Below are 27,174 nucleotides of genomic sequence, written 5' to 3' on the forward strand. Positions count from 1 at the left end.
CTTCTAAGCCAAAAGCACATTCGACCAGGAGTCTATCCACTTCTGTAGCCTTTCAGGATAGACTTCCCATTGACACTATTTGTGCAGCAGCTACTTGGGCCACGCCTCATACCTTTGTGTCTCATTACAAGTTGGATTTGGCCTCCAGAGATAGGGCCAGTTTTGGTTCCACTGTTCTCAAGAGTCTGTTCCATTGAGCCACCCGGGATACAGGTGCTAGGGACGCGGTCCCATCCAGCAAGAATGAAGGCGAGATTGACAACTTAACATTTAGAAGTTATGTACCTACCATAACGCTCCATGTTAGTTGTCTTCTCTCTTCTTTCTTAAGGCCCTCCCTCCTTCCCCCTGGCCTGGACAGATCTTGGAGAGTTCCTATTAGACTGCTTCCTCTGGAGCATTGTTATGAGGACTTCTTTAGGAACCATGGTTCCTAATTATATTAGGATAAGTCTTTAGCAGGGTTAGTTAGCTACCAAACGAGATCTGAGGTAGTTCCGCCTTGCATCATGGGATATAGGGTTGCCTCGAGCTGGTAAAAGGAGTTCTCGAGCTAAAGCTAGTGCCGAGTCGGAGCCGAGGATCGGCTCCGAACCCATCCAGCAAGAAAGAAGGCGAGAGAAGACAACTAACATGGAACGTTATGGTAGGTACATAACTTCTAATTTCTGGCCCAGAAATTGTAGTTTATTGGACGTTTGGGCAGTTTTTTTCCATCTCCTTCAACTTTCTCGTGTAAAAGCCCACATTTGCGCTTTTCCCACTTTTCCTGTAACTAGTCTAGTCCAGATATAGATTTGCTGTATCCAGGACTGTATGTAAGCTTCTGAGCCCCCCAAGCCTTTCTGTGTCAGAGGGAAGCCTTCTAGCTTATAACTGGGAGTGGTAAGCACTAGGTAGCCTGTCCACCACAAGAGGAGTGGTTTCTGGCCCAGAATTTGTAGTTTATTGGCCCTTCGAGCAAGTTTTCCATATCTTTCAACTTTCTGGTTTAAAAGCCCGTGTTGTGCTTGTTTTCCACCTTTTCTGTAACTAGCGTAGTCCAGATACAGATTTGCTGTATCCAGGACTGTTTGTAAGCTCCTGAGAAGTGCAAAAGTCTGCTCTTCACTTTTTCCCTTAGATCTGCTAGTTGTCTTCTTTCCTGGACTTTTACTAGCTTATTAGTTTGGCATTTAACCATACCAGAATTCTTGTAGCAATTTTTGTAGCACACAAAAGTGCTACCAGCACTAAACATTCTACAAGGAAACAGCTCCAGTACTTATTATTAATGCAACCCCTCCAGGCATGTCTAAAGGTCAGTTCCCTGTGCTTTCTCCTGTTAACCTGGTGAACTTGGGCATCTTGAGGCAATGTAGCAACTGCCTCATGTACACCGACAACCCTCTCCTCTTACCTCCCAACACTCAGACTTGTGAGAGATGCACTTATATATCAAAACTGGAAGCCGCGCACTCTCCAGCCAAGACCGGAATAGCTGGTCAAGAGAAGAAGATCAACACTACTTGCACCACGCCACATGGAACACATAGCCCTCCAGAACACTGCCTTCACATAAAAACACAAACCACACACCCACGTTCACGGAGGCTCTCAATAAAAATCTACCCAAATAACAGAGACCTCCAAGGCAGAAACTCACTCCACCACCACATCACAACACTAATCACGAGACACATAACTCTCCTAAATAGTGTGCCATTCAACCCAAGCCCCTAAGGCAAAGCAGCATGCCCAGCACACTAGTCATAGGTGACTAGATAGTGAGGCACACTGATGTCCCACTCAGTAGGTTGAATAAAGAGAAAGTAACAGTCAGCTGCTTGTCAGGTGACAGGATCGGCCATATAACACACTTACTCAGGTCCCTCAACAACAGGTACAAATATGATTCTGTTAAGGTACATGTGGGTGTGAATGACCTGAGATGTACCTCCCTGGACTACATGAAAAGAGACATGCAGGAGTTCTCAGATTATGTAGCCCAGGTGATTATGACCCTAGCGCTGAGTAGCATCATACCATCACCCAGAATGATACCACAGTGCAAGCAGAAAATGATTGATTTCAACAAATTGGCTAAGTTTCTGGTGTCATTCTAAGGGGATCCAGTATCTGTCTGCCTGGGATGACATGAATGACAGACTCGATGCTTTGCCAGAGATGGCCTGCATCTGTCACCCCTGGGTTTCCAGATACTGGCCAAGGCTCTTTTCACCCCTATAGTGCCTTTTTTAGGCGGCATTCCAAAGACCAAATTACCACTGTAACAGCTACAAACAAATGCAATCTGAGGGTCATGCTGCTCAACACTAGAAGACTAAATCTCAAAATCCACTCGCTTGAAGCACTCCTTAAAATGGAGAACATCGACATTTGTGCTGTAACAGACACCTGGTTCAAGGAAGCAGAAAGCACCCCTGCACTACCAGGCTATAACTCATTCCACACCTTTTGGCCCCAGAACTTGAAGTGAAGCTCCAAAGGTGGTGATGTGTTCTTATTCATAAAGGATGCGCACACCTCCAGACAGGTAGCCCAACATAATGCATCAGAGGTACTTCAGGTGCAGCTAACACTGGGTAAGACAGCGATTCAGGTTGTAACCTGTTATAGGTCCCCAACCATGTCCCAAGACACTCACTCCACGTTCCTAAGCACCCTGGAGAATATTAGGGTCCAACCTAATGCACTCATAATGGGCGACTTCAACTACCCCTCCATTAACTGGGAAAGCTACTCATGTACCAGTATACTTGCCCAACATTTCCTGGAATTCATTAATTCCAATGCCCTCGACCAGCTCATTCTTATCCTGACTAGAGGTAGCAACATCCTTGACCTGGTCATTACTAACATGGCGACCATTGCTCTATACCAATAGTCAACTCCTCCCCAGTTAGATCCGACCACAAACTAATCATCTTGGAAATCCACCCCCCCCCCCCCCTGCAAAGGTAACCATCAAGAAAAACTTCTCCAAAGCTAACTTTGGGCTCCTAACAATAGAAGTGGCTAACTTCACGGCACCCATGCAAATGGAGAATAGTTGCATGACCACTGAATCATACACCAATGCACTGTACGAATACGTACACAAATGTATGGATCTTGCCATACCCAATAGATCCAAGACGCTCTCCTCCAAAAAAAGGAAACCAATCTGGTGGTCCCCTGTCATAAATAAACTCTACAACAGAAGGAGGAAACTGATGTGGAATAAGGTGAAGTCCCAAGAGTGGAAAAACTCCCTTATCAGCCTCAACAAAAAGTTGAGATCCTCATTAAATCCTCTAAAGCTAGCTTTGAAAACAGAATTGCAGCAGATAGTAAAGACGGGTCTATATTAGAACATTGAAGTTTCAGAACTTTGAATGTTCTAATATCGACCTCTATTTAGTGAAAGCTGAAAACATCGAACATACAGAACAGCAAATTTTTTCCTAGGGAAAAAAATTCGCTGTTCCAAAACACATACACGCAATACAAGCACACCAAACAAACAGCAATCCACACACATACACCTAAAATCTTACTCCTAACCCTACACTAAACTATACACTCCACTAACTATCCACTTACCTTAACCCAAACCCTAACCCTAAGGTCCGTCACTATCGCACACTCACCTCACCCGTGCCCTAACCCTAACTCACATACCCCATCCTAACCCTCATGTCCACACAATCACACACTTACCTGACCCATGCCCTAACCCTAACTCACCTAACCCGACCTAACCCTCAAGTCAACACAATCGCACACATACCGTACCCACGCCCTTACCCTAACTCACCTACCCCGCCCTAATCCTCAAGTCCACACAATCGCACACTTACCTGACTTCTGCCCTAACCCTAACTCACCTAACCTGCCCTAACCCTCACGTCCACACAATCGCACACATACCTAACCCACGCCCTAACCCTAACTCACCTAACCCGCCCTAACCCTCACGTCCACACAATCGCACACGTACCTGAACCCGACCCGTAACTTTCCACCACAGTGCTGAAAATACCGAAGCAACAGAAACGGACAACCAAATTCTTTCCCTAGGAAAAAATTTGGTTTTCTGTTGCTTCGATATTTTCAGCTTTCACTGAATAGGGGTCGATATTAGAACATTTGAAGTTTTGAAACTTCGATGTTCTAATATAGACCCGTAAAGACAACCACAAGGCCATCTATAGTTATGTAAAGAACCTCCACGGCAATATCCAGATTTGATCTGAGCTACTGCACAATGGTACCTCCTATACCGAGCCAACAGATATTACCAATATTCTGGGCGACAGATTCAGTGCCAACCCCCCCCCCCCAAAAGGACCAATCACAATACCAGCAGATTGCCAGGCACCCAGTATTACTGATGCACAGGTTAAAACAGCACTGTCCAAGCCAGGAATACAGCCTCTGTGGGACGTGGCAACACAGGCTGACAGCAACCTGTCTTTCGACCACCACACTTTCACTGTGGTCAGAAAGTCCTTCTATGTGGCACATCTCATTACTAAGGGCTTTGCATCCAGGAAGAAAGAGGTCATTGTCTCCCTCTACTCTTCCTTCATTTGGCTAGTCATTGAGTACAATGCCCCATTTGGTATGTATCTCACTAGACATCTGCAACAACTGGAGAGGCCGCAAAAATACCTCACAAAGAGGATCCTAGGCCTTAAACAATTGTCCTATATGGACAGACTCAAAAAAACTCCAACTATTCTCTGTCTCATATCACCTACTTAGAGGTGATCTCTGCTTGACTTATAAAGCCATCTCTGACCCAGCTCTGTTAGAAACGCTACATCTAAAGAAATCCCAATCCCACCGCACCATACACTCCAGAGACATCAACCTCATTACCACAATCAACAGAACTTGCTGAAGGGACAGGTTCATAACCCAGAGACTGCCCATGCTATGGAATAGACTTCCCATACATGTCAAACAGAGCACCTCACTGGCCCTCTTCAAGAGAAATCTTGACGAGTGAATGGGAAATAGAAACTTCACCCTGGAGATCACTCCAGTGGCTCTACTCGACATAGGCACTGGAAACTAAGGTCGGGTGGTAATATGCCAGGGTAATCCTATGGGCTAGGCTTGTAAAGGCTCCAGGGCGATAAGCCTAGCATACACCTATGAACCTGTAAATAAAGTAATATACCCTTCTACAATGAGGGAAACAGGCATAATCCAGGGAAATTCAAGCCCGTTAGTCTAACAGTAATGACAGAGAACAATAGAGGGAGATTGGCAAAGGAAATCCTGATTGCTTAATCTTCAGGGCAACATCCAGTATGGGTTAATACTTAGAAAAGTTTGTTATTCATACCTGATGCATTTTTATAGCTGGATTACAGAAGAGTATCACTAGATTAGTCTAGTTGTACTTCACAAAAGTCTTTGATGTTGTCCTGCACAGGTGGTTGCTAGGGCGACTGGAAGGTTAGGGTTAGGATCAAGTCTAAGGAGTCTGACTGTTGGGTCAAGAGTTGTATAAAGGCCGTTAATGTTCTTTCTACTAAAGAGGTAGCAGAGATGTAAAATGTGGAAAATATGTATGCAATTTATAACTGTCAATGTTAAGTTGTCAATCTCGCCTTCATTCTTGCTTGATGGGTTCGGAGCCGATCCTCGGCTCCGACTCGCCACTTGCTAAGCTCGAGAGTCACTTTTACCAGCTCGAGGCAGCCCCATATCCCATGATGCAAGGCGGTAAGTACCCAGATCTCATTTGCCGCTTCGCTGATGAGGTCCTCCTTTTACCAGCTCCTGGTAAGTGATTTTCACATTACTATTTTTGCCCCTTTTCTTCTAAAACTTTAAAATTTATAGTTTTAACACAGTTGTAGTCCCTTTCTGACTAGAAATTCCCTGTCTCCTTAAAACTTTTAGTCAGACTTCTCCCATCCCATCCCCCCTTGTTAGGGTGTGTGTGTGTTATTGATAGTTTTTTGGGATATATAATTTAATTTCTTGGACTGGTGTTGTGTGTGTGTATTATTCACCATGTCTAAGGAAAGGGTCTCAGGCTTTAAGAAGTGTGACTCGTGCTGTCAGAAGATGTCTCTGACAGACGGTCACACTTCTTGCCTTTACTGCCTGGGGCCTCTTCACCTGCAGGACTCCTGTGCTATATGTCACTCTTTTAGCCAGAGAGTCCTGCAGGAAAGAAGAAATAAATTGATTTTGAGGGGCCTTCTTGAGCCGGAGGGCTCTCCAGCCAAGTCGGCCCCATCTAAGACTTCAAAGTCTTCCAAGGCCCAGGCTTCTGTGTCCAAGCCTGTGGCCTCGGCTCCGACTCTTTTAGAGTCGAGATCGGCTCCGGCTGGAGCCGATTCTGGTTTACTCAAACCTTCGGTGCCGATTCTGGTTCGACCACTTCGGTGTCGGCTCCGATCGGTTCCGACCACCATGTGGCTCAGGCATCAGTGTCGGCTCCGATCGGCTCCAACACCCTTACTTTTATGGCTGTATCGGCTCCGGCTGGAGCCGATGCATCGAAGCTACCTGTCGGTTCCGATAAGTTGTCGGCTCCGACAGTTTCTGTGGTTTCATCGGCTCCGATGGTTCCTTTCGAGGAAGAGGTCTAGGTCCCCTTCCTTGGAGCCGATACTCTCGGCTCCGGCTTCGCCTCTCCTCTCGGAACGGAGCCATCGAAGCCGATCTTCTAGGTCATCCAGGCTTTCTGACCATGATTTAGAGAGAGTGGTCAGTAGATTACTAAAATCACAGGCACTGGCCCAAATGCTACATAGTCCGTCTCAGCAGACGACTATTAGTCCACACCCCATTGCAGTTCCTCCTTCGACTCTACCCCAGAGTTTGGAGTTGGAGTCTTCGGGAATAGTTTCTGCTACGGCTGAGGGACAGATACCCCCTTCTGCTCCCTCAGCCTCTACTCTTATCTCCTCTTTGAGACCTTCCTTAGAGGGATTCGGTGGCCGGGCTTCCCTGGTCTCCTCCGAGGGGGTGAGTGGCATCGGACCCTTGTCCGACCCCGCTCTTCCCCTTGGAGCCTCGGCCTTGGTGAGCTCGGCTCCGACATCTGCCTCGGAGCCTTCCTTTTCGGTGGGTCCTGGAGTTCCTAGTTCTTGGAGCGGGTTCTCTCGGACCTCCCTGGGAGGAGCCGAGGTGATGAAGAGTGTGCTGGCCACTGGACTCAGCCAGCAGTCTGTTCCCTTAGCTCCTCCCTCTATAGTGCCTGTTGACATCTCTGCCACTTCTATTGCTCCCGGACCCAGAGATCCTCCGCCTCAGGTTTCCCCACTGGGAATATCCCCCTCTTCCGAGGATTCTCCTGATTTGTCGGGAGATCCTCCGCGGAAGAGGACTTGTAAGAGGAAACACGTAGACTCCCCCGAGTCTATCACTTCGGATACTGACTTAGATGAGTCAGAGGGATCCCCAAGATCCCCCTCTGAGGATGTCTCCTTTTCAGATATCCTAGAACTCCTTAGACAAAGGGGAAACTGGCCCACCAACAATCCCTCTGAGGATGAGTCAGTATACCTGGAGGCATTTGGATCTCAGCCCTCCACCTCCTGGGTGTCTCCGCCTTTCGACCCCCTTATGCAAGTTATTGCTCGAAAGGCGTGGGCTGCTCCTGACTCTGTAGAGCCAGTCCCTAGGAGGCCTTCTAAATTTATTACTGCCCCGTCGGACAAGCAATTCCTCACAAAAGGTGTCCCCGCTGATGCCATGGTGGTGGCGGCTGCCACTAAGAAGGAACTTGCAGATCCTTCCGTACCTGTCCATCCTCCTAATAAGGACTCTAGGACCATGGATAGATATGGTAAGTGGATGTTTTCTTCAGCGACCTTTGCTATGCGTTCGCTGAACTACCTATGTCACTTCACCAGACTCCAGAGGGATATCCTTAAGGAGCTAGGTGAAGTAGTACAGGATCCTACAGCTGCAGGGGCTCAAGAAAAAATTGCTTCGCAGCTAGGAACCCTTAACTCCATTGCTAACTCCTCCATGCGCCTGATATCATATGCTGCTGATGGAGCGAGTAGAGCCGCAGGTACAGGTGTGGCTCTTAGACGCCAAGCCTGGATGCGGCTCTGTAATTTTGCAGATCCCTTTAAGGCGTCCTTCACAAACTCTCCCTTTGATGGGTCAGCTTTGTTTGGCCCTCAAGTGAAGGAAACGTTGACCAGGTGTGAGCAGGACGGCAAAACTCTTTCTGCCGTAGGAGTCCGTTTTTCCACCCCTTCTAGACCTTACCCTAAAGGACAGAAGGGCGGCAAAATGTGGTTCCGCAAATCCCAAGGAGTCACGCCGGATTCACGTGGTCAGTTTACCCCTAGAGGCAGAGGGGGTAACAACAACAGGCGCCGCTCTAGAGGCAGAGGGGGTCCACAAAACCAGGGAAACAGGGAGTCTCTCTCTGACAAGCCCTTTCAGCATCCCTGAGATGTTGCCCGGCTGTCCCACCTTGGAGGCAGTCGGGGGAAGACTATCGCTGTACCCAGAAGCCTGGCATTCCCTCACTCAAGACAGATGGGTACAGTCGATCATATCCGAGGGTTACAAAATTCCTTTCCAGGAAAGTCCTTTCTATCCCTCAAATTCCCTTCCAGATGTACCACCCGGTCTAAGGGAAATTGCAGAGTTAGAAGTCTTAAAACTACTGCAAAAAAGAGCCATTCAGCCAGTTACAACAGATCATTCAGAGCCCGGAATCTACTCAAGGTTCTTTTTGGTCCCCAAAAAGACGGGAGACTGGAGACCAATATTGGATCTCAGCAGACTCAACAAGTCTGTGAGGAAGACAAGATTCCGAATGTTCACTCTTCAGTCAATACTGCCCTTCTTACAGAAGGACAACTGGATGTGCTCAATAGAGATCTTCAGGATGCGTACTATCACATAAAAATTCACAGACGCTCCAGGAGATTTCTCCGCTTTCGGCTGGGGTCCAGTCATTTCCAGTTCAGAGCCCTGCCCTTTGGTCTCACTACAGCCCCCAGAGTGTTCACCAAATGCATGGCAGTGGTCACGGCTCACCTGAGACGTCAAGGATTCCAGGTGTTTCCGTATCTCGATGACTGGCTCCTTTCAGCCACCACCAGGCATCAGCTTGTTCAAGCCAGGGATTACACAATAAATCTTTGTTCTCATTTGGGCATCTCGATCAACTTGAAAAGTCATCCTTGTTGCCCTGCCAGTCTATTACTTTCATAGGCGCAAACTTAAACACTGTTCGGATGTCAGCTACCCTTACAGATCAAAGAGTTTCAGACATTCAAAGTCATGTCAGGATCATTCTAGCCAACAAGAAAGTACAGGCCAGAATGGTTCTAAAGGTATTAGGCCTCATGGCTGTGGCCATTACTCTTCTTCCCTGGCTCGCTTCTACATGCGCCTTCTTCAGTGGATGTTGTTCACTCAGTGGTCTTACCAACAACTTCCAATGCGTCACCAAATACTGGTGACACAGATTTGCAAGAATCATCTTGCTTGGTGGATCACTTCTCCCCAGATTCACCAAGGCAGACACTTTGTACCCCCATCCCCGGTAGCCACTGTCACCACGGATGCCTCCCTGATCGGGTGGGGGGGTCATTATCAGGGCAGGATGGTTCATGGGACGTGGCAACCGTTCGAATACCACCTGCAGATAAATGTCCTAGAGATGAGAGCAGTGCTTTTAACGTTGCAAGCCCTCAACGACTTTCTTCCCGTAGGGACAATTGCAGTCCACACAGACAACATGTCTGTAGTTTGGTATATCAACGAAGAGGGCGGAACCAAGTCCTACCCCTTGTGTCGAGAAGCGCTCAGACTTTGGCAATGGGCGATCTCCTCTCATCGGTTTCTGGTAGCAACGCATATCCCTGGGAAAACCAACATTTTAGCGGACAGATTGAGCAGAGCTATTCTCATGCCTCACGAGTGGTCTCTCAAGCAATATATAGTGGAAGAGATTTTTCTGGAATGGGGTCGCCCATGTTGCAATCTTTTTGCTACTCCCCAAAACAGCAAATGCCCAGACTTTTTCTCTCTCTTCCCTCTGCCAGGCCATCCCCCCAGAGACGCTCTGACCCAGGATTGGCCCCAGGGACTTCTTTATGCCTTTCCTCCTTTTCCTCTGATCCCTCAAGTTATCCAGAAAGCAACCGTTTTGAGAGCCAAAATGATTCTCATTGCTCCTTATTGGCCTCGACAAATTTGGTTTCTGTTCCTCCAGCATCATCTTTTGGTGCAGCCGTGGCATCTGGACCCAGTGCCAGATCTTCTGATTCACCAATCCGGTCAGCTGCACCGGTCTATCCCTTCTCTCAACCTCACAGCATGGTTGCTCCACTTCCTTCCTTAGCCAGGCTTCCTTTGATCTCTAAACCCGTTAGAGACATTCTAGTAGCTTCCTTAAAATCCTCTACCAGGAGGATTTATACAAGCAAATGGAAGCGTTTCTCTTATTGGGCTAAAGCCAAGAATATTGATCCCTTCACTGCTCCAGTTCAGGCAGTTTTGGATTTCTTAGCGGAGGTTTTTCATGCAGGCTCCTCTTCTTCTACAGTTAGAGTTCAATTGGCTGCTATCTCGAACTTTCATGTCGGTTTCGCAGATCACAGTATTATGTCCCACAGGCTTTGTAGAGCCTTCTTGAAAGGAATTTTCCTCCTGAAGCCTCCAGTCAGGAGTCCTCCTCCTCAATGGGATCTAAATTTAGTGCTGACATCCTTGATTCTTCCCCCCTTCGAGCCAGCTGTTTCTTGCTCCCTGAAATTTCTTTCATGGAAAACCTTATTCCTGGTAGCTATTACATCGGCCAGGAGGGTGTCTGAACTTCATGCTCTTTCTGTTCGCCCCCCCTATTTGGTCTTTCACAAAGACAGAGTATCATTGAGAACTAATCCGACCTTTTTGCCTAAGGTCGCCTCAAAGACTAATTTAAATCAATCCATTGATCTCCCTGTATTTTTTCCAAATTATTCTAACAGATCGGAACAAAAACTACATTATCTTGATGTCCATCGACAACTCAGATATTATTTGGACAGAACTAAACAATTTAGGAAATCCGATCAACTCTTTGTTTCCTATGCTGATAACAAGAAAGGCCTTCCTGTCTCAAAAGTGACCTTATCTAGATGGCTTTCTTCTGTCATCTCTGAAATTTATCGGCTCAGGGGAAAACAGCTGTGCTCAAAACCTAAAGCACATTCAACCAGAAGCTTAGCTACTTCTACAGCCTTTCAAGCTAGACTTCCTTTAGACACTATTTGTGCAGCGGCCACTTGGGCCACTCCTCATACTTTTGTTTCCCATTACAAATTGGACTTGGCCTCCAGGGACAGAGCCAGTTTTGGCTCTACAGTCCTCAAGAGTCTGTTCCATTGAGCCACCCAGGATAGAGGTGCTAGGGACGCGGTCCCATCAAGCAAGAATGAAGGCGAGATTGACAACTTAACATTGAGAAGTTATGTACCTACCATAACGTTCCATGTTAGTTGTCTTCTCTAACTTCTTTCTTGCAACCCTCCCTCCTTCCCCCAGGCCTGGACAGACCTTTCTCTACAAGGAGTTATGATGCTGAAGACCATACAGAGCTGGTCCTTCTTCCATCCTGCAAGTTTTCTTTCTTCCTTCTTCCTTTGGGAAGTGTTTATGCTAGGTGCTATTGCCCTTTGTTATCAAACGAGATCTGGGTACTTACCGCCTTGCATCATGGGATATGGGGCTGCCTCTAGCTGGTAAAAGTGACTCTCGAGCTTAGCAAGTGCCGAGTCAGAGCCGAGGATCGGCTCCGAACCCATCAAGCAAGAAAGAAGGCGAGAGAAGACAACTAACATGGAACGTTATGGTAGGTACATAACTTCTCATTTTAGTAGGTAAGAATACAGTTGTATAGCTGAGAGTGCTCTAGAACTTGAACATACACACCTAATGCCTTTTCACAAGATGCATTTCCATATTTGGAATGGAAGTCTGCATTTTTTAAGTAGTTTTGTTTAAACAAATCTGTTTAAATTTCAATCTCCTGACCTGCAGGAAATACTTAGCAATGACTACTGTACTTTCCTCTTGTGTTTACTATGGACTTGAAGGACATTAAACAAGCCTTAAAGAAGTAAAAGATCTCTGCATGGATATCAGACGAAAGATATACAACCTGCTTTTCCAAAGTCAGTGAATTCACACGTTCATATTTTGCATATGTGTGTTGCTTACAAGTACTGAATGAAAATCAGTGATGTTTAAAACTACAATAATCTCCAATTGTGTACGACTGAGGTTAAGTTGTAGTTAGCTATTTTCTGCTGCCTTCTATATAAAACCTTTTATTTTATTATTCTCTGTGCAAGAATATACTTGTTTGTATAGTTATTTGCTTTTTTGCATTTGCCACCTAATATATTTTAAGTGTAGTGTTGTTATTATTCAATAAGCCATTTATTGTGGCTTGTTGTGTATTAGTACACAAGAATGCTGGCCAAGTATTGGTGAATCCTTAACCGCTTACATCAACCTTTTGAAGGGTGAATGAATGTCTTAGCCACAGCTACTAAATGCCTATTCATAGTTGGTTTACTTTTAATGTGGACTGTAGCTCTTTATTTTGCATAATAGATAGTGTGTGTGTGTGTGTGTGTGTGTGTGTGTGTGTGTGTGTGTGTGTGTGTTGTAGCCAAATCTCAGTTACTGTTGGTAATACTGCACTGAAAGGCATTAATCTGTGGGAAGCCAGTGATGACAACTCTGCTTTGGAACTGTTCATTGTAAGGCTTATTGGATGTGGCATGTGCCGGTCATAAAAGTAGTGCAAACTTGCTATACAGACTTAAGGCCAACTTTCTCTTGCACATAACTCAGTGGTCAGTAGTGTGGATCGAGAGACGTTATCATCTGACCCTGACTTCACTTGATGGTCAGTGGTACAGATTATGAGGTCATAAGCCCCTGATAATCAAATATTAATTGATGATAATATGTACACAGATAGTGAGACAGTAGCCTCTAACCATCACATATGAACTGGTATGCAGTGGTGTGGATATATATTGTAAACGGGATTTACACAGTCTGCAAAAAAGCTTTCTAAATTTTTTCATCAAAGAAAATGTATGTGCGTGTGTGTGTCTGTGTGTTTGTGTGTACATCCTTGAGAGTCACAAGGTTAACAAACATCACTTGCATAGCATTTACTTTATTATATTTTTATTTAGAGTAGCTAGGAAACAGGAACAATTAGCTGTAAAGAATAAGTCACAACCTCAGTGGCACAACTTTTTTTAATACTGTAAATAAAAAATACCCATACATACTGATATGGACAATGATGCATAAAACAGCTACTTTGTATACAGTCAAAATTAATTTCAGTGGACCTAGAGGCAGCATGGCAAGTGATGTAAATGTGAAGTATGCAGGAAAAGGACCATCCAATATGCCTCTGGATAATCTCAAAATGCAGGTCGAAGTAAAGAGCTGGAGATGAAATGCCTGGAAAGCAAAGTAGCTGACAGAATGAAACAACCTGAGGTGCAAAGGGAGCAAAAGCAGAAAAAGTGAGTAAGAGAGAGAGATCAAAGCTACAGACAGGGAGAGAGAGATATGAGAGGCATTAATATAGAAAGAGAAGAGCAGTTCTAGCATAATAAGGTACTGTTCACTCTTTGCCAAACACAAATGAGTAACTGGAATGAAAAAGCCCGAGAAGCCAAGGTCAGTACTGAATTGTCTCCTCAATATAAAGATAGGATGGCTTTGACAGTTTTATTTGAGCATTTGAACACGTGTGTAATCAGCACCAAACTGATCAACAACAATGGATAAAGTGTTTAACACCTCTGCTCACAAGTAAGGCAGTACATGCATTGACAGAAATGCCTGACTCTCATAGTTTGGACTATAGTAAAATAAAAAAAAAGTAAAATTAAGAATCTTCATTTTCAACATTTTAAGCTTATATCTGAAACTTGTAAGAAAAAAAAAAACAGAAGACAGTGTCAGGGATTTTGTTATTGCAGCATCAAGCACTTACTGTAATAAGTGGATGAGTGGATGTAAGTTTACTACTTTGAACTTTTGATAAGGAAGCAAACATTCAGCATTTTATCTGTGAATGAAACTCATTAGAAGAGATGGTTTAAAAGGATTACCTCTGTTTAGTAAGCAGAGTTTAAATGCATAAAAGTTTTTTCTAGCATTACAAATGGGTGAAAGGGAACCCATGAGGGCAGCCTAAACCATTATAGTAGTTTCCACTAGCAAAGGGGGAATCCACTATTCCAGTACGTAACAAGGTTTTGGGGGGGGGGGGCTGAGTGTTTTCAGTGTAGCCTAATGGAGTACATGTGTTCTATCTGTTCACAGTGAGGGACATGATGGGGAAAAAAAAACACATTAGTAGTGACAGAGTAGCACCATGTTAGTGCTTAATTTTCTTAAAATGCAGCTGATCCAGATTATCACAAGGGCCTGTACTCCTTCCTGGTAGCAGGTAAAAAAAACTGCTGCTTACAGGGATACTGCTTCAGATATAACTATTATTAAGCATGCAGTTGTTACAGTGGTACATTACTTGCCTGAGCAGCCCATTCCTGTTAGATCCAAGGGATTTTGGGTACCATATGTCAGGGTTCACTTTGCCTGGGAAGTGGGGCAGTCAAAAAAGCAGAAGCCAGTGTTTTATGATATCCTAATAGATACTCTTAACAGGAGGTTACCTTTTTGATACAATATCTCAAGTACACACCATTTTACACAGCCAGACATAGAGGCAAACATATAGAGAAGGCAACAGGGGGGAGACCCAGTCACTACTCAGATCTCAAATAGAAACTGGTGATGTGGAAAACAGCTAGACAGTAATAGCAGCAAGCATTAATCTGAACAACAGATGTCAAAGTTAACAGGCTTCCTATGGAAGTGGCTACTTGAAAAACAATGGGGGTCCGGAGTGTAGGTCGCGAGATGTTTCCCCGGAAGCTATGACCCCATAATCAGAAGACTGAACCACTGCTTCCCTGTAAAGCAGTTTGGTGGAAAAGCAAACTCGCTATGATGTTAAAAATCAGCCAGATACACAGCACACTTCTATGATCCCTAAATGTCTACATGGCTGTATTGTAACAACGGAGACAGCCTCGTCTAAATGGCTACAAGCTTTATTATAAAAACAGAGACAGCCTCATTAGACATCTAGTAAGGCTGTCTCTCTTGTTATAATATAGTTGTGTAGCCATTTAGATAAGCCTGTCTCTGTTGTTATAATACAGCCTGAGATGATAGGAGGTACTGCCAACCATGCCAGGGAGATGCAGGGCAGTGGATGTATGAATTGTGCCAGCACAGCTAGCTGGAATTTTGCAAATAATTATATGCCATTTGTATATCAAGCTGATTTGTAGAAATGCTTCTTCTGAAAATGTATTTGTGAACTTTGCTTGTGTTAATTGTGTTAAAATGTATCAACTGTGCACCCTGCTGAAATGAAGAGAAATGTACATGTATTATTGTAGCTGAATTAAATGTATATGTTTAAATAGAGGATACTGGCACAGCAGAGGTTAACTTTAGGAAAAATAAAGGAAATGTAAATGAGCTGTTAAGCCACTAAAATGCACCTCACAGTGCTGAAAATGACCAGAGTCGCTGGGTCTGGAGAAGAGCCTTTGTCCATTAGCTCAATAAAAAGATGAGAGGCCCCAGGCACTGCCATAAACATTCAGATGTGTATTATAGCCATCTGTGCTAACTTCCTGTCTCAGCTTCAAAGGGGAATACTGTGAGAACCTAGAGTCAGGTGACCAGATGAGGGCATTCTGCCAACCTTCTTGAAAATTATATTTTAGATATTACAAAGAAAAATCTCAGAGTATTGAGTATTCTCTTTGGGAAGCCTGACTAGAAAAACCCTCACCCAAAGTATCTTGCCTTGTGATAGTAACTTAACTAGGGAACAGTAAAATTATTTTAGATTCAGTCAGGAATATAGTGAAGCTTAGTTTAGATACTGATTTTCTTTATTTGTCTGAGTCTGTCCATCAATGTTCTTTTCAATATTTCCTGTGATTGGAACTCTGTGGTTTACTGTTAACATATATCCAGTATTTCATGCTCTTTTTATTGTTTATTAAATATATTTAAAACTTTTATTGCGGATGATCCTTGTAGAAAGTATCTATCCTTTGAGAGTAGTATTATTTGGTGACACTGTGTGGGCCACTCCAGAAGGCCTAGTCATCTTGGTAAACTACTACCATTTCTCTTAGTATTAATATTACACAGTATAATTGGATACCCTTTTAATAGCCTTATAGTAACTGACTGGTGGCAGTGATAACTACCTTGTAGTCTGGGCAAAGTTAGTAGAGCGGGTAATATCTGGGCCAGCTTTTCCCATGTGTGTGTGTGAAAATTAACTCTTAAAAAGTGTGTGTGTGTGTGTGTGTGTGTGTGTGTGTGTGTGTCAGCTACTTGGGGCAGGGACATAAAGCACTGGGTTTATAGAGAGGGTGCTGGAGGATTTGGCTTGGACACTCTGTTGAGGACCTAACCCTACAGCTGTACCTGTGGAGAGCCTTATTGGGGACCTGCAGGGAGACAGATAAAGAGACATCCAGACCCTGGGCTGTGTGTGTCCCCTGTGTGCTCTTAAGGGAAACTACTTGATGCAGAGAGGTCTGCATCTGGAAATACTGAGGGTATCCATTTGTATTCCAAGTGGATGTCCCTTTCCACTGTCAGTGGTGAGGATTCAGGCTCCTTGATTACTGGCCCAGCATGGGGATGACACATATTGGTGGCCATTACATATTGGTGGCAGTGATAGGCATCACACAGCCATGTAGGGATCATAATTATGTGCTGTGTGGCTGGCCAATTGTTAACACCACAGCGAGTTTGCTTTTCCACTATACTCCTCAATGGGGAAGTGGTGGTTCGGGTTCAGGCTTCTGGTTACGGCATTGTAGCTTGCAGGGAAATGTCTCATGACACATACACCAGAACCCAAAAAATGGTTAGTAGCAGTAAACCTAAAGCTGAGCATTGTGAAAAGATACTAGACTTTCTTTGAAATGGAAGCCGGGGACAAACACAGAGAGCTTAGATAGACACAGCTGTCAGATTCCACATTACAAAACTTGAGAGAGGTGACCAAAGAGGCTTCTTTCTCTCAAGGACAGAGGAAGTCTGTATGCTGGGACAAGGTGTTATTATATGGAGGATGAACTCCTGAAGTAAGGACTAGCAGAGAAGTAATTTCCAGCAGCTGGTAGTTCCCACAGTCCACGATATTGCTTTTTCAGGCCATCAAGGCATGACATGTAGTGAAAGGAAGCTTATTCAAAACTTTTATTAGACACATACTAGGAAATATGCGAGGGGGTAATATAAGATGTAAACAGTACCAAACGAATGCAATGAAGGAAACAATCTTAAAGCCACTTTTATAACTTTACCTGCTATTGGAGTAGCCATGGATGTGAGTTTTTTAGAACTTTAGGCAACATATGTGACAGGTATACCTTGGTGGATGTAGGTTATGATACTAGGTACACTAAGGTGGAGGCTTTATCCTTTACAGAGGCAGAAAAGGTGGCAAATCCAATTATACTAATCTTCACCAGGGTAGTTTTCCACAGGAAATACTTATGCAGAAAGAAGCTGTCACTCATCCTATGTTATGATTCAAGACGAACAGGCAGGGTAGTTTATTTATATGCTTTATTAAATAGGAACACATCAGGATGGATAGCAGCAACATAAAATATAAACAAAATGATTAACTGACAGACCATTACATACACGCATGCTTACATCTCAACAGCTCTCTACAAAATGGCAGTCTGGCTTGCATGTGCTTAGTATTTATACACATGTACAATGCCATGGAAAGCTTCTTAAAGGTATACATACATACTGATCTAGATAATCCCTGTAGTGAATTGCCCACAATAAAATGACATCTGAAAAAGACATGCAGTTATAGACACACTGAGAAATAAAGACAACATTCATGTCCAAGTTGCTGTGTGTCTGGAACATGGTCTGGAAATGTGACCTGATCTAGTGATATAGCAATTAGGACTGGGTTTAGCAACACGGACAGTCATTGGTGAACAATCTGTTTCAGGAATCTCGGGAGTCTTTTCAGGTATGTGGATATTTGCTGGAATGTCCTCTGGAACTGGAACAGTGGATGACTTACTCTGAGATCTAGAATCTTTTTCCACAGGTAAGATGCTCCAATACAGGCTCAGACACTGGTACAAAATGTTTCTAATTCCACCTAAATTCTACCCCTCGTGATTCCACAATGTACGATCTTGGCTCTGGACATACAGTTTTCATGACTCCGATCTGATCAAAACCTTTGGATGTCTGCATCCTTACTATCTCTCCTTCTTGTAATGGATTGAGCGGTTTGCTGGACTTATAATAGGACATCTAGGACAAATGTCTTTTCATAAGATGAGCTCTCACTGCTTTGTTTTTCTTAACACAGGGAATCAACATATGGCTACTAATTGGTAGTTTTGTTCTGGTTTGTCTCAACAAAAACCTTTGTGCAGGTGAACCAAGATGTTTGTCATGAGGAATATTTCTGAGATTCAGGACATTTAGAAAAACATCTCTATTGTCTCATTTTGACTTCTCCAATAACTGTTTCACAATTTGCACTGCATGTTCTGCCAAATCATTTGACTGTGGGTACTCAGGGCTACTCATAACAGGAATAAAGTCCTACTCTTCAGCAAATCTCTTGAACTGCTGGCTTGTAAACTGTGTACCATTGTCAAAAATAACTTTGTGCGGACTACCATGGACTGTAAAATGATGCTTCAACTTAGTAATGACAGTACTGGATGCAAGATTAGGAAGTAGGTCAATCTTGAACCAATTTGAATAAGAGTCTAATAACACCAAGTAATGCTGACCATTCCATTCAAAAATGTCTGTAGCTACTGTTGACCAAAGTAGTTCATGAATTTGGTTTAGCTGAAGTGGTTCTTTCTGTTGATGTAGCTTAGTACTATTACATACAGAACAAGATGAAAGTACTGTTTTGATATACTTTGACATAGAAGGCCAAAATTCTAGTCCTCTTCCCCTTCTTTTTGTAGAATCAGTTCCTGGGTGGCCATGATGCAAAGATTTTGGAACAATCACTTTTGGATCTTTCATGATGAAACCATTATCTGACAAAATTTCATCTCTGTATGAAAAATAAGGTTGCACTTATACTGGTAAACAAGATTGCTTTGAAGGTCATCCTGAACTGATAAAGTGGTTGAGCTTCTGAAGTATTGGATCTGAGGCTGTGTGACTTCTAAGCTCAGCAAGGTGTGTAGAAAAATAAAATTTCTCAGTTCCTTGACTTCAAAATCAAGTTTCTCATTTTCATGTTCTTCAGTGGTAAGTCTGCGCAATCTGGATAATGTATCAGCAAGATAAAGAAGTTTGCCTTTGTAGACAAGATTGAAATTGTACTGTTGCAATTTCAACAGCATGCGTTGCAGTCTGGCAGGAACTGTATACATAGGCTTTCTCAAAATAGCGACTAGAGGTTGGTGATCTATTTCGATTTGAATTGGACAGCCATAAATGTAATCATGGAACTTCGAACATGCAAACACAATTGCCGAGAGTTCTTTCTCAGTATGCACATACTGTATCTCAGTGTGGGTTAGGGTTCTGGACACATAGGCTACTGGTCTACCCTCTTGAAGAAGGACTGCACCAAGACCAAACTTTGAAACATCACAAGAAAGAGTAACTGGTTTGTGAACGTCCTAGTATCTGAGAGTTGGTGAACTGGCAATTCTCTGTCTCATGACATCATATGCTCTTTGGTGTTGTTCTGACCCGGACCAGGATACATCTTTGCATTTCAACTCTGAGTGGTGCTGAAAGTTGGCTCAAGTCTGGAATGAACTTGCCTAGATAGTTAGCCAGGTCAAGAAAACGTTGTAAGACTTGAACATTGTCTGGAGCTGGCATCTCAAGAATTGCTGTTTGCTCAGAAGGATCTGGTTGTAAGCCTGAACTGGTAAACAAATGACCAACAGAAGTAATTCTCATAGCCTGAATTTGCACTTCTTAAGATTCACTTCACATGCTCTTTCTAGAAGTTTCTTAAGGTTTCTGTCATGCTTAGCTTCACCATTACCTCATACTAGAATATCATCTACTGTAACAGCACATGGATAACCAGAAAAAATTTGTTCCGTGGCGTGCTGGAAGACTTCACTGGCAGAATTTATCCCAAATGCCATTCTCAAACATCTGTACCTGCCAAAAGGAGTACCAAAAGTGGTTAGCAATCAGGATTTTTGGTCAGGCAAAATTTGCCAAAATGAACTCTTTGCATCCAAAACAGAAAAAACATTGGGATTTGGCATAAGAGCAGTGACTTCTTCAACTGTATGCATTGGATGATGAGGTCTTTTCAGTGCTTTGTTCAAATCTCTTGAATCCGTGCATATTCTGATATCATCTGAGATACCTATTCAGTCAGTTCGTCAACTGGACAAATCACATCTTGCTGCACCATTTTATCTAGCTCGGCTTTGACTCTGTTCTGCATAGCTACTGGAACTTTCCAGGCTGGTCTGACATCTAGGCTGACTTCAGGATCTAACTTCATGGAGTACACAACTAGGAACTTGCTTAGTTTGTCTTCGAAAAGATCAGCATAGGTAGAGAAAATAGACTGGGCAAAGTTAGAACAGTGGTCTTTTAAGCTTACTTGGTGGACTTCCTTGTTAAATGAAAGTACTCCCATTTTCAAACTGTCTCTGAGGCCTAATAATGACTGCATGTGCCTTTTGACTATGTAAAATTGCAAGTCATAGCTGTTCCCAGCAGAGTAACATGAAAGCAGTACTGAACCTTCAGTTTGAATTTCTTCACCACCATAAGCAACAAGCTTCTTACACTTTGCTAAATCAAACTTCTTACCAGCACATACTCTAGCAAATGTTTCTGCTGACATAACATTGCACTTTGAACATGTATGATCTTTGAGCTCTATGGGTCTTGCATTTATCCAAACAGTATAAAATATTTCATTCTTTTCCCATAAATCTACTGCATTGACTGTTTCATTAAGCACAGACACACCGTCAACATAAAAAGTAAGGTCACAGCTTTCTAAGTGATCAACTTGTCTCCTTGAATGTTCTATTTTAATAAAAGAATGAGCCTCTTTTGATTTACAAAATCTTTGGAAATGATTCCACTTTTTAAAACTGTGGCATTGCTGACCAAAAGCTAAGCACTTTTCTGTTTTAGATACACGACTGCCACCACAGTTACAACAGTTGACTATGAGGCTAGATGAGGGCACATGGTTTGAGTTTGCTGACTCACCCTTGCGCTTCACTGAGACTGTGTATGCTCTGGAATATGCTAGAAAGCTACGGGGTTTACCAGGGGGTTGCTGCAGGTCCTGCAACACTCCCATGTGCTTTTGCCTGTTTCCTTTAATCATGTGCTGCATACTCTCAACATTAGCTTCAGAAGGTACTGGAAGCATGCATTTCTCATTTGTAAGCATATTTGTGTGCTTTTCTGTGAGCTCATATATTTGGCAAATCTCAATGGCCTTATTCAAAGTTAAATCACTGTCTCAAAGCAAAATCTTTCTCACAGCATAATCTTTAATACCACACATGTATGTCTTTTATCATCTCATCCCTTAAGTCACCAAATCTGCAAGTTTTAGCTTTTTAGCTTTGTTTTTCAAGTCAGTTATATACGCTGCAAAAGATTTCCCAGGCTTTTGATCCCTTGTGTAAAATAAATGCCTTTCCATCGTAATATCCATTTGGGGGTTACACATTTCTCTAAATTTACATTTTAAGCACTCAGGGTCTTCCCTTAATTCAGCCGGTACCATTATATGGCAGTGTTCCCTCTCCCCTGCAAACAACAGGTGCATACACAAATGAACGCTCTCCTTCTAAGACTTCTGAACCAGCTAAATTAAGCAGAATAAATACCTTTGTAGGTGCATCTTTGTCAGAAAATGCAGCTTGTATAAAAACATCATACTCTTGCTCAAGCACTCTCCAGCTCTCTGCAATATCAGTATCAAGTACAAGTGGACCAGGTTTCCGAAACCTTCAGCCATGCCAACAAAGTATGCTTAAACACACTGCAAATATTGCCCTTGTAATTATATACAAACATGCATACACACCAGGTACATGTAGTAACATTCAAATGCACAATAAACTCTTCAAAGTACTGTAATTTGCAAAATATGGTCTGAAATGGCTGTATTTTGTGAAATAACTGCACTGTAATACTGCACAAACTTGCGAACACTTTGTATACTTTGGATATATTGAATAGCTTGAATTCATGCAAAGACATAGCACATAAAGAAAAAAATGCAGTAATTTTCATTGTTTTATACATTTTATGTGATTCAGACATTGTTTCAAACATTTTAGTAACTATTTTGAATATTTTTATCAATATGTCACAGCTTCGGACATTTCATTTAACTAGAAAATCATTCTGAGTGCTTCATTTTATATTCTTTGAGTAAGAAATCATTTAAGCAAGTTTTAGTATCTGGAATTAATTTCTGACCTGTTTTGTGAATTGTACATGCAGTAGGGATGATCCATTCCTCTATATTCCTTCAAGATTAACTGAATGCCTCTTGGCCTTGATTCTAGATCCCTTTCTGACACCATGTCTCTCATCCTATGTTATGATTCAAGACAAACAGGCGGCGTAGCAACACATCAGGACAGATAGCAGCAACATGAAATATAAATGAACTGATTAACTGACAGACCATTACATACATGCATGCTTATATCTCAACAGCTCCCTAGAAAATGGCAGTCTGGCTTGCACATGTTCAGTATTTATACACATGTGTAAGCCCATGGAAGGCTTCCTAAAACTATACGTGCATACTGATCTACACTAACTTCATGTCAGCCGTAATGACCTGTGTGTGGACGCAGTGTTGTATGGATCAGTTAAAAAGTACTCCCTAACATCCCAAAACAAATGGTTTGGTGGGGAGGTTTAACTCTTAAGAACATGCTAAGAGTATTCATAGGCCAGTTTAAGTGGGAGTGGGAGAAGTGTAAGCATCATCTTCTGTTTGCATACAGAGAGTCACCCCAAGAATACACAGGTTTGTTAGGCCTATGATGTAGAGGGATGAAGCCCTGCATATGGCCCAGGTGACTGAAGTTCAAGTAGTAGTCCCAGAAATGGAGGAACAAGTGTGGGGAGGAGTGAAGAGACTATGCCTGCTCACCTTTCTCAGGTGGGAGGGATGAGGGACATGTTTGGGAAGACTGCATCTACTGTGTCTCTGGTAGTGATACTGAAGATCATAATAAGTGCACACCATGCCTTGTTGGTGGGGGAGCACAGGGTGGTGTGTGCATACCTCTCACCTATCCAGATTTTCAAAGAATGTCCAGATTTTTTCCTAATATTTTGGTCTGTTCGTCATAACATTTATGTTTTTCTGGCAAATCACTGAGGACACACGTCACTAAATAATGACATACAGCAGCAACAAATCCATAAAAAGCATTTGCCACCAGTAAGAGAAAGTATTTATTCATCTCTAATACAAAACTGCAGTTAAAACAGCAAGTAAAATCTACACTCCATAGGAAAGATTGCTGGAAGAACAGCCTGTTGGCAAGGGATAGTATGCATCCCTGCTATACTTTTAATAACATCGATGGCCAGTTAGGTAGAATTTTGAGATTATGCACAGAGGATGAGGATTTCACAATGAAAATGGAACAACTAAAAGGTAACTTTATTCAGAGGGGCAAAATGTGGCACAGACCTTTGCTAGGCATAAGAAGTATAGGCAGGATAGAATGAGCCCATGGCTGAAGTCCAGGGAAAGAGGATAGCCTGAAAAGTTTAAATAAGAAATCACAAGATAAAGGTCTGAGATGTATGCTTACTTATAGTAGCAACATACATGGTGTCTGTGAATAATTATGAATAACTGGAAGATCTTAGCCACTGATGAGAAAATGAGAACAGCAGCTGGCAATAAGCCATCTTTTGGTTTCAGGAGAAATAAGACCTTGAAAGATCTGTTGGGTAGTGAAGGTAGGTACGTACATAGACATATAGAGGAAAGGAAAGGGACTAGACCATGTGGTTCCTGTAAGGCATGTTGCTATATAAATCCACACACTGATTTTGTTCACCCTAGTACAGGAAGAAATTATCGTTTCAAAGTGAATGCCAACTGTAGATCTATGGATGTTATTTATTTAGCTACATGCCAATCTTGTAATAGTTAATATATAGGAAAAACAAATTGTATGTTAAAGACTAGGATACTGAATCATGTTAGCCATCAGGCTGAAAAATGAACACAATGCTCATTTTAGGCATATTTCACCATGTGTAGGACATCATTTTAAGTTTATGGTTATAAGGACTATAATGAAAGGGAACAGAGGGGGCGATACAGTAAACAGAACTGAAATTGAAGAAACTAGGTGGATTATAGAATTGACAGCCCATAGTTTGCCTGGCCTCAATGAGATCATTCCTATTAAGCACGCCCATAGAAAATGGCGGGTTCAGTACTGAATAGTGATTGGTCATCATTTTAAATGGTTGCCTTTATTTGTAATGTATTGTCTGAAGAAGGGTAATAACACAAAAGCGCTCACATTGTTTTTGATTTTACTTGCTGTTTTTAACTACAGTTTTGTATTAGAGACAAATAAATGATTTATCTTACTGGTGGCAACTGCTTTTTATGGATTTTTTTGCTGCTGGCTGTCATAAGTGGTTGGCTTTGGTGAGGTTTTCCTGTTTTTTGGATTTTACTTTTGAAATAATGACATACATTTGAGTTTCAGACTTCATATCCTTCAAAAATACATGCTAACACAAAACCTGTTATTCTTGCAACTTTTTTATGTTTATGAGAGTAATATTTAAAATCAGCCTCTATTTTTGGATCTTTGTCCCACCATTATTTCAGGCTTTGTCCTCTATTTTTGGATCTTTGTCCCACCATTATTTCAGGCTTTGTCCAAATTTCTTGCATAAGAGGTTAAGAAGTATGGGAAGTATCATCACAGATGCAGTGCACAGCATTACATGCTGGGGGAGTTTGGGTCCCCAAATAGGCAAATCACCACAGAGCTGGGAATGCTCTCCTCACAGTGTCCCATGTAAAGCCTACACAGAGCAAGCCTGCAACCAGCACTTAGGAGGTGTTGGAGCCTTAAGCCAAACAAAAAACATGTCTGCAGTTTAATGTCCACTCCTCTGATAGCCCCAACCCTTGACAATGGTAGCTCTTGCAGAATGAACAGGCCAGTGACTGGGAGCAAAGCTGAAGATCAGTAGCAGACATATAAAAGGAAGTCACAGATTTTTCACCACTTAAGCTACTTTATGGCCACAGGGTGAGGGGACCCTTAGACTTCTTTCATGATGTGTGGGAGGATAAATGTGATTTTCATGAGGTGACTGTTTTGGAGAATGTGCTGGATTTCAGGACTGCATTTAGAGAATTCATGGGGTTGGCATTTCAGTGAGGTTAATCCTTGCCTGTTTCTGCTTTCGGAGAAGTGGAATGTGATGATTTGGGTTAATGCGGTTGTGATTAAACTATTCATGTATGTAGAGTGCAGCAATCTCTATGGTACCACAGTTTGATTTTATTTTGGGGGGGGGTTATTAAAAAGTAATAGAAAATCATCAGACAACCTGTGTAGAACATTATATAGGAATGAGGTGTACTAACTGATTCTCTGAGAGAGTAGCTGATGTAATGAATAGACTACCAAATTGCAGTACAGCAAGCAATAGTTTAGATATTTTTAACCACAACCTGGACACTTATGGGAATAACTGTTTTAGTATATTGGAAGGCTAGAAGGGCATTATTCTCCATGCCTGAAATACATGTACGTATGAGCATGCAGCACAAACACACCAGTAACAAATGGATCTGATGTTGTTAATCTTCTTCCCATTCATCACTGATGGGTTCGGTTCCAAGCCCCTTGGAACTGTGTCGGCCTAATACCAAGCTCGCGTACACCAAAAATTCTCGAGTTAAGCTGCCACCCACAATGCCCTTCTTCCTGTTACCTCAGATCTCGTTTGCCACATAGCCATATAGCAGCGTTTCAACGAGCTCTCCAGCTAAGTGTTCTATTTTATTGAAAACTGTGTATTTTTTAACCTTTTTTTCCCCTAATCTCACTCGTTTAGCATTATTTTATCTAACTAGCAATGCATATCCCGGCATCTCTCAATCCAAAGGTGACAGCAGAAATTTTCAGCCGTTGGGGGCAGCCTTGCTGCGACCTCTTCGCCTCCCCTTCGAACAACAAATGCAGCAGCTTTTTTGCCCTCTTTCCCCCAGAGGGGGAGTCCCTGAGAGATGCTCTGACTCACGACTGGCCCACGGGTCTCCTCTATGCTTATCCTCCAATTCCCTTGATACCCCTATTTTTAAAGAAAGCAGTTTGGTTGAGATGCAAGGTGATCCTCATTGCCTCATTCTGGCTTGGTCAAGTGTGGTTCCCCTTCCTCCGGCCTCACCTGTTACAACCTCCATGGATCCTGGGCACTCGCCCAGACTTAATTTCTCACCTCCAAGTGTTGACTCTCCCAAATCTGTCCACTCTCAAGCTGACAGCTTGGTTTCTCCACTTCTGTTAGTCGCCAGGCAGGAAACTCTTTTCTCACCTGTTCGTGATATAATTCTGGCCTCCCATAAGCCATCCACCAGAAAACTTTACAGAAATAAATGGAAAAGGTTTGCTCTTTGGTCAGAAGAACGGATGCTAGATCCCTTCTCAGCTCCTGTCTGTGTTATACTTCAATACCTTTCTGAGTTTTTTGAGATGGGAGCATCAGCTTTTAACATACAAGTCCATTTATCAGCTATTTCCAACTTTCATAACGGATTAGAGAGTACTCCACTTATCTTCACCCACCTATGCAAGACCTTTCTCAAAGGAGTGTTTCATAGCAGACCTCCAGTCAGGTGTCCATTAGAGGCATGGAATCTCTCCCTAGTACTACAGTCTCTCTCTTTACCCCCTTTTGAGCCTGCTGCAAAATGTGATCTCAAATTCCTGTCAAAGAAATCTCTATTTTTAGTAGCTGTCACAGCAGCTAGAAGGATATCAGAATTACAAGCCTTATGCATCAAGAGACCAT

The 27,174-nt window shown here is 42.8% G+C and overlaps 1 protein-coding gene and 1 non-coding gene across 3 annotated transcripts in view; both read left to right on the forward strand.

The window, feature by feature from the left end:
- Positions 1–27,174, forward strand: part of LOC122799251 — a 191,980-nt gene that overhangs the window by 120,946 nt on the left and 43,860 nt on the right. The gene's annotated exons all lie outside the window — the stretch shown is intronic.
- Positions 25,526–25,657, forward strand: LOC122800596. The gene has a single exon (XR_006364600.1). It is a non-coding gene; the product is annotated as a U8 small nucleolar RNA (small nucleolar RNA).

This window comes from Protopterus annectens, chromosome 4.part0 (assembly GCF_019279795.1).
Source record: "Protopterus annectens isolate FY-2018-M chromosome 4.part0, PAN1.0, whole genome shotgun sequence".
Lineage (NCBI taxonomy): Eukaryota > Metazoa > Chordata > Ceratodontiformes > Protopteridae > Protopterus > Protopterus annectens.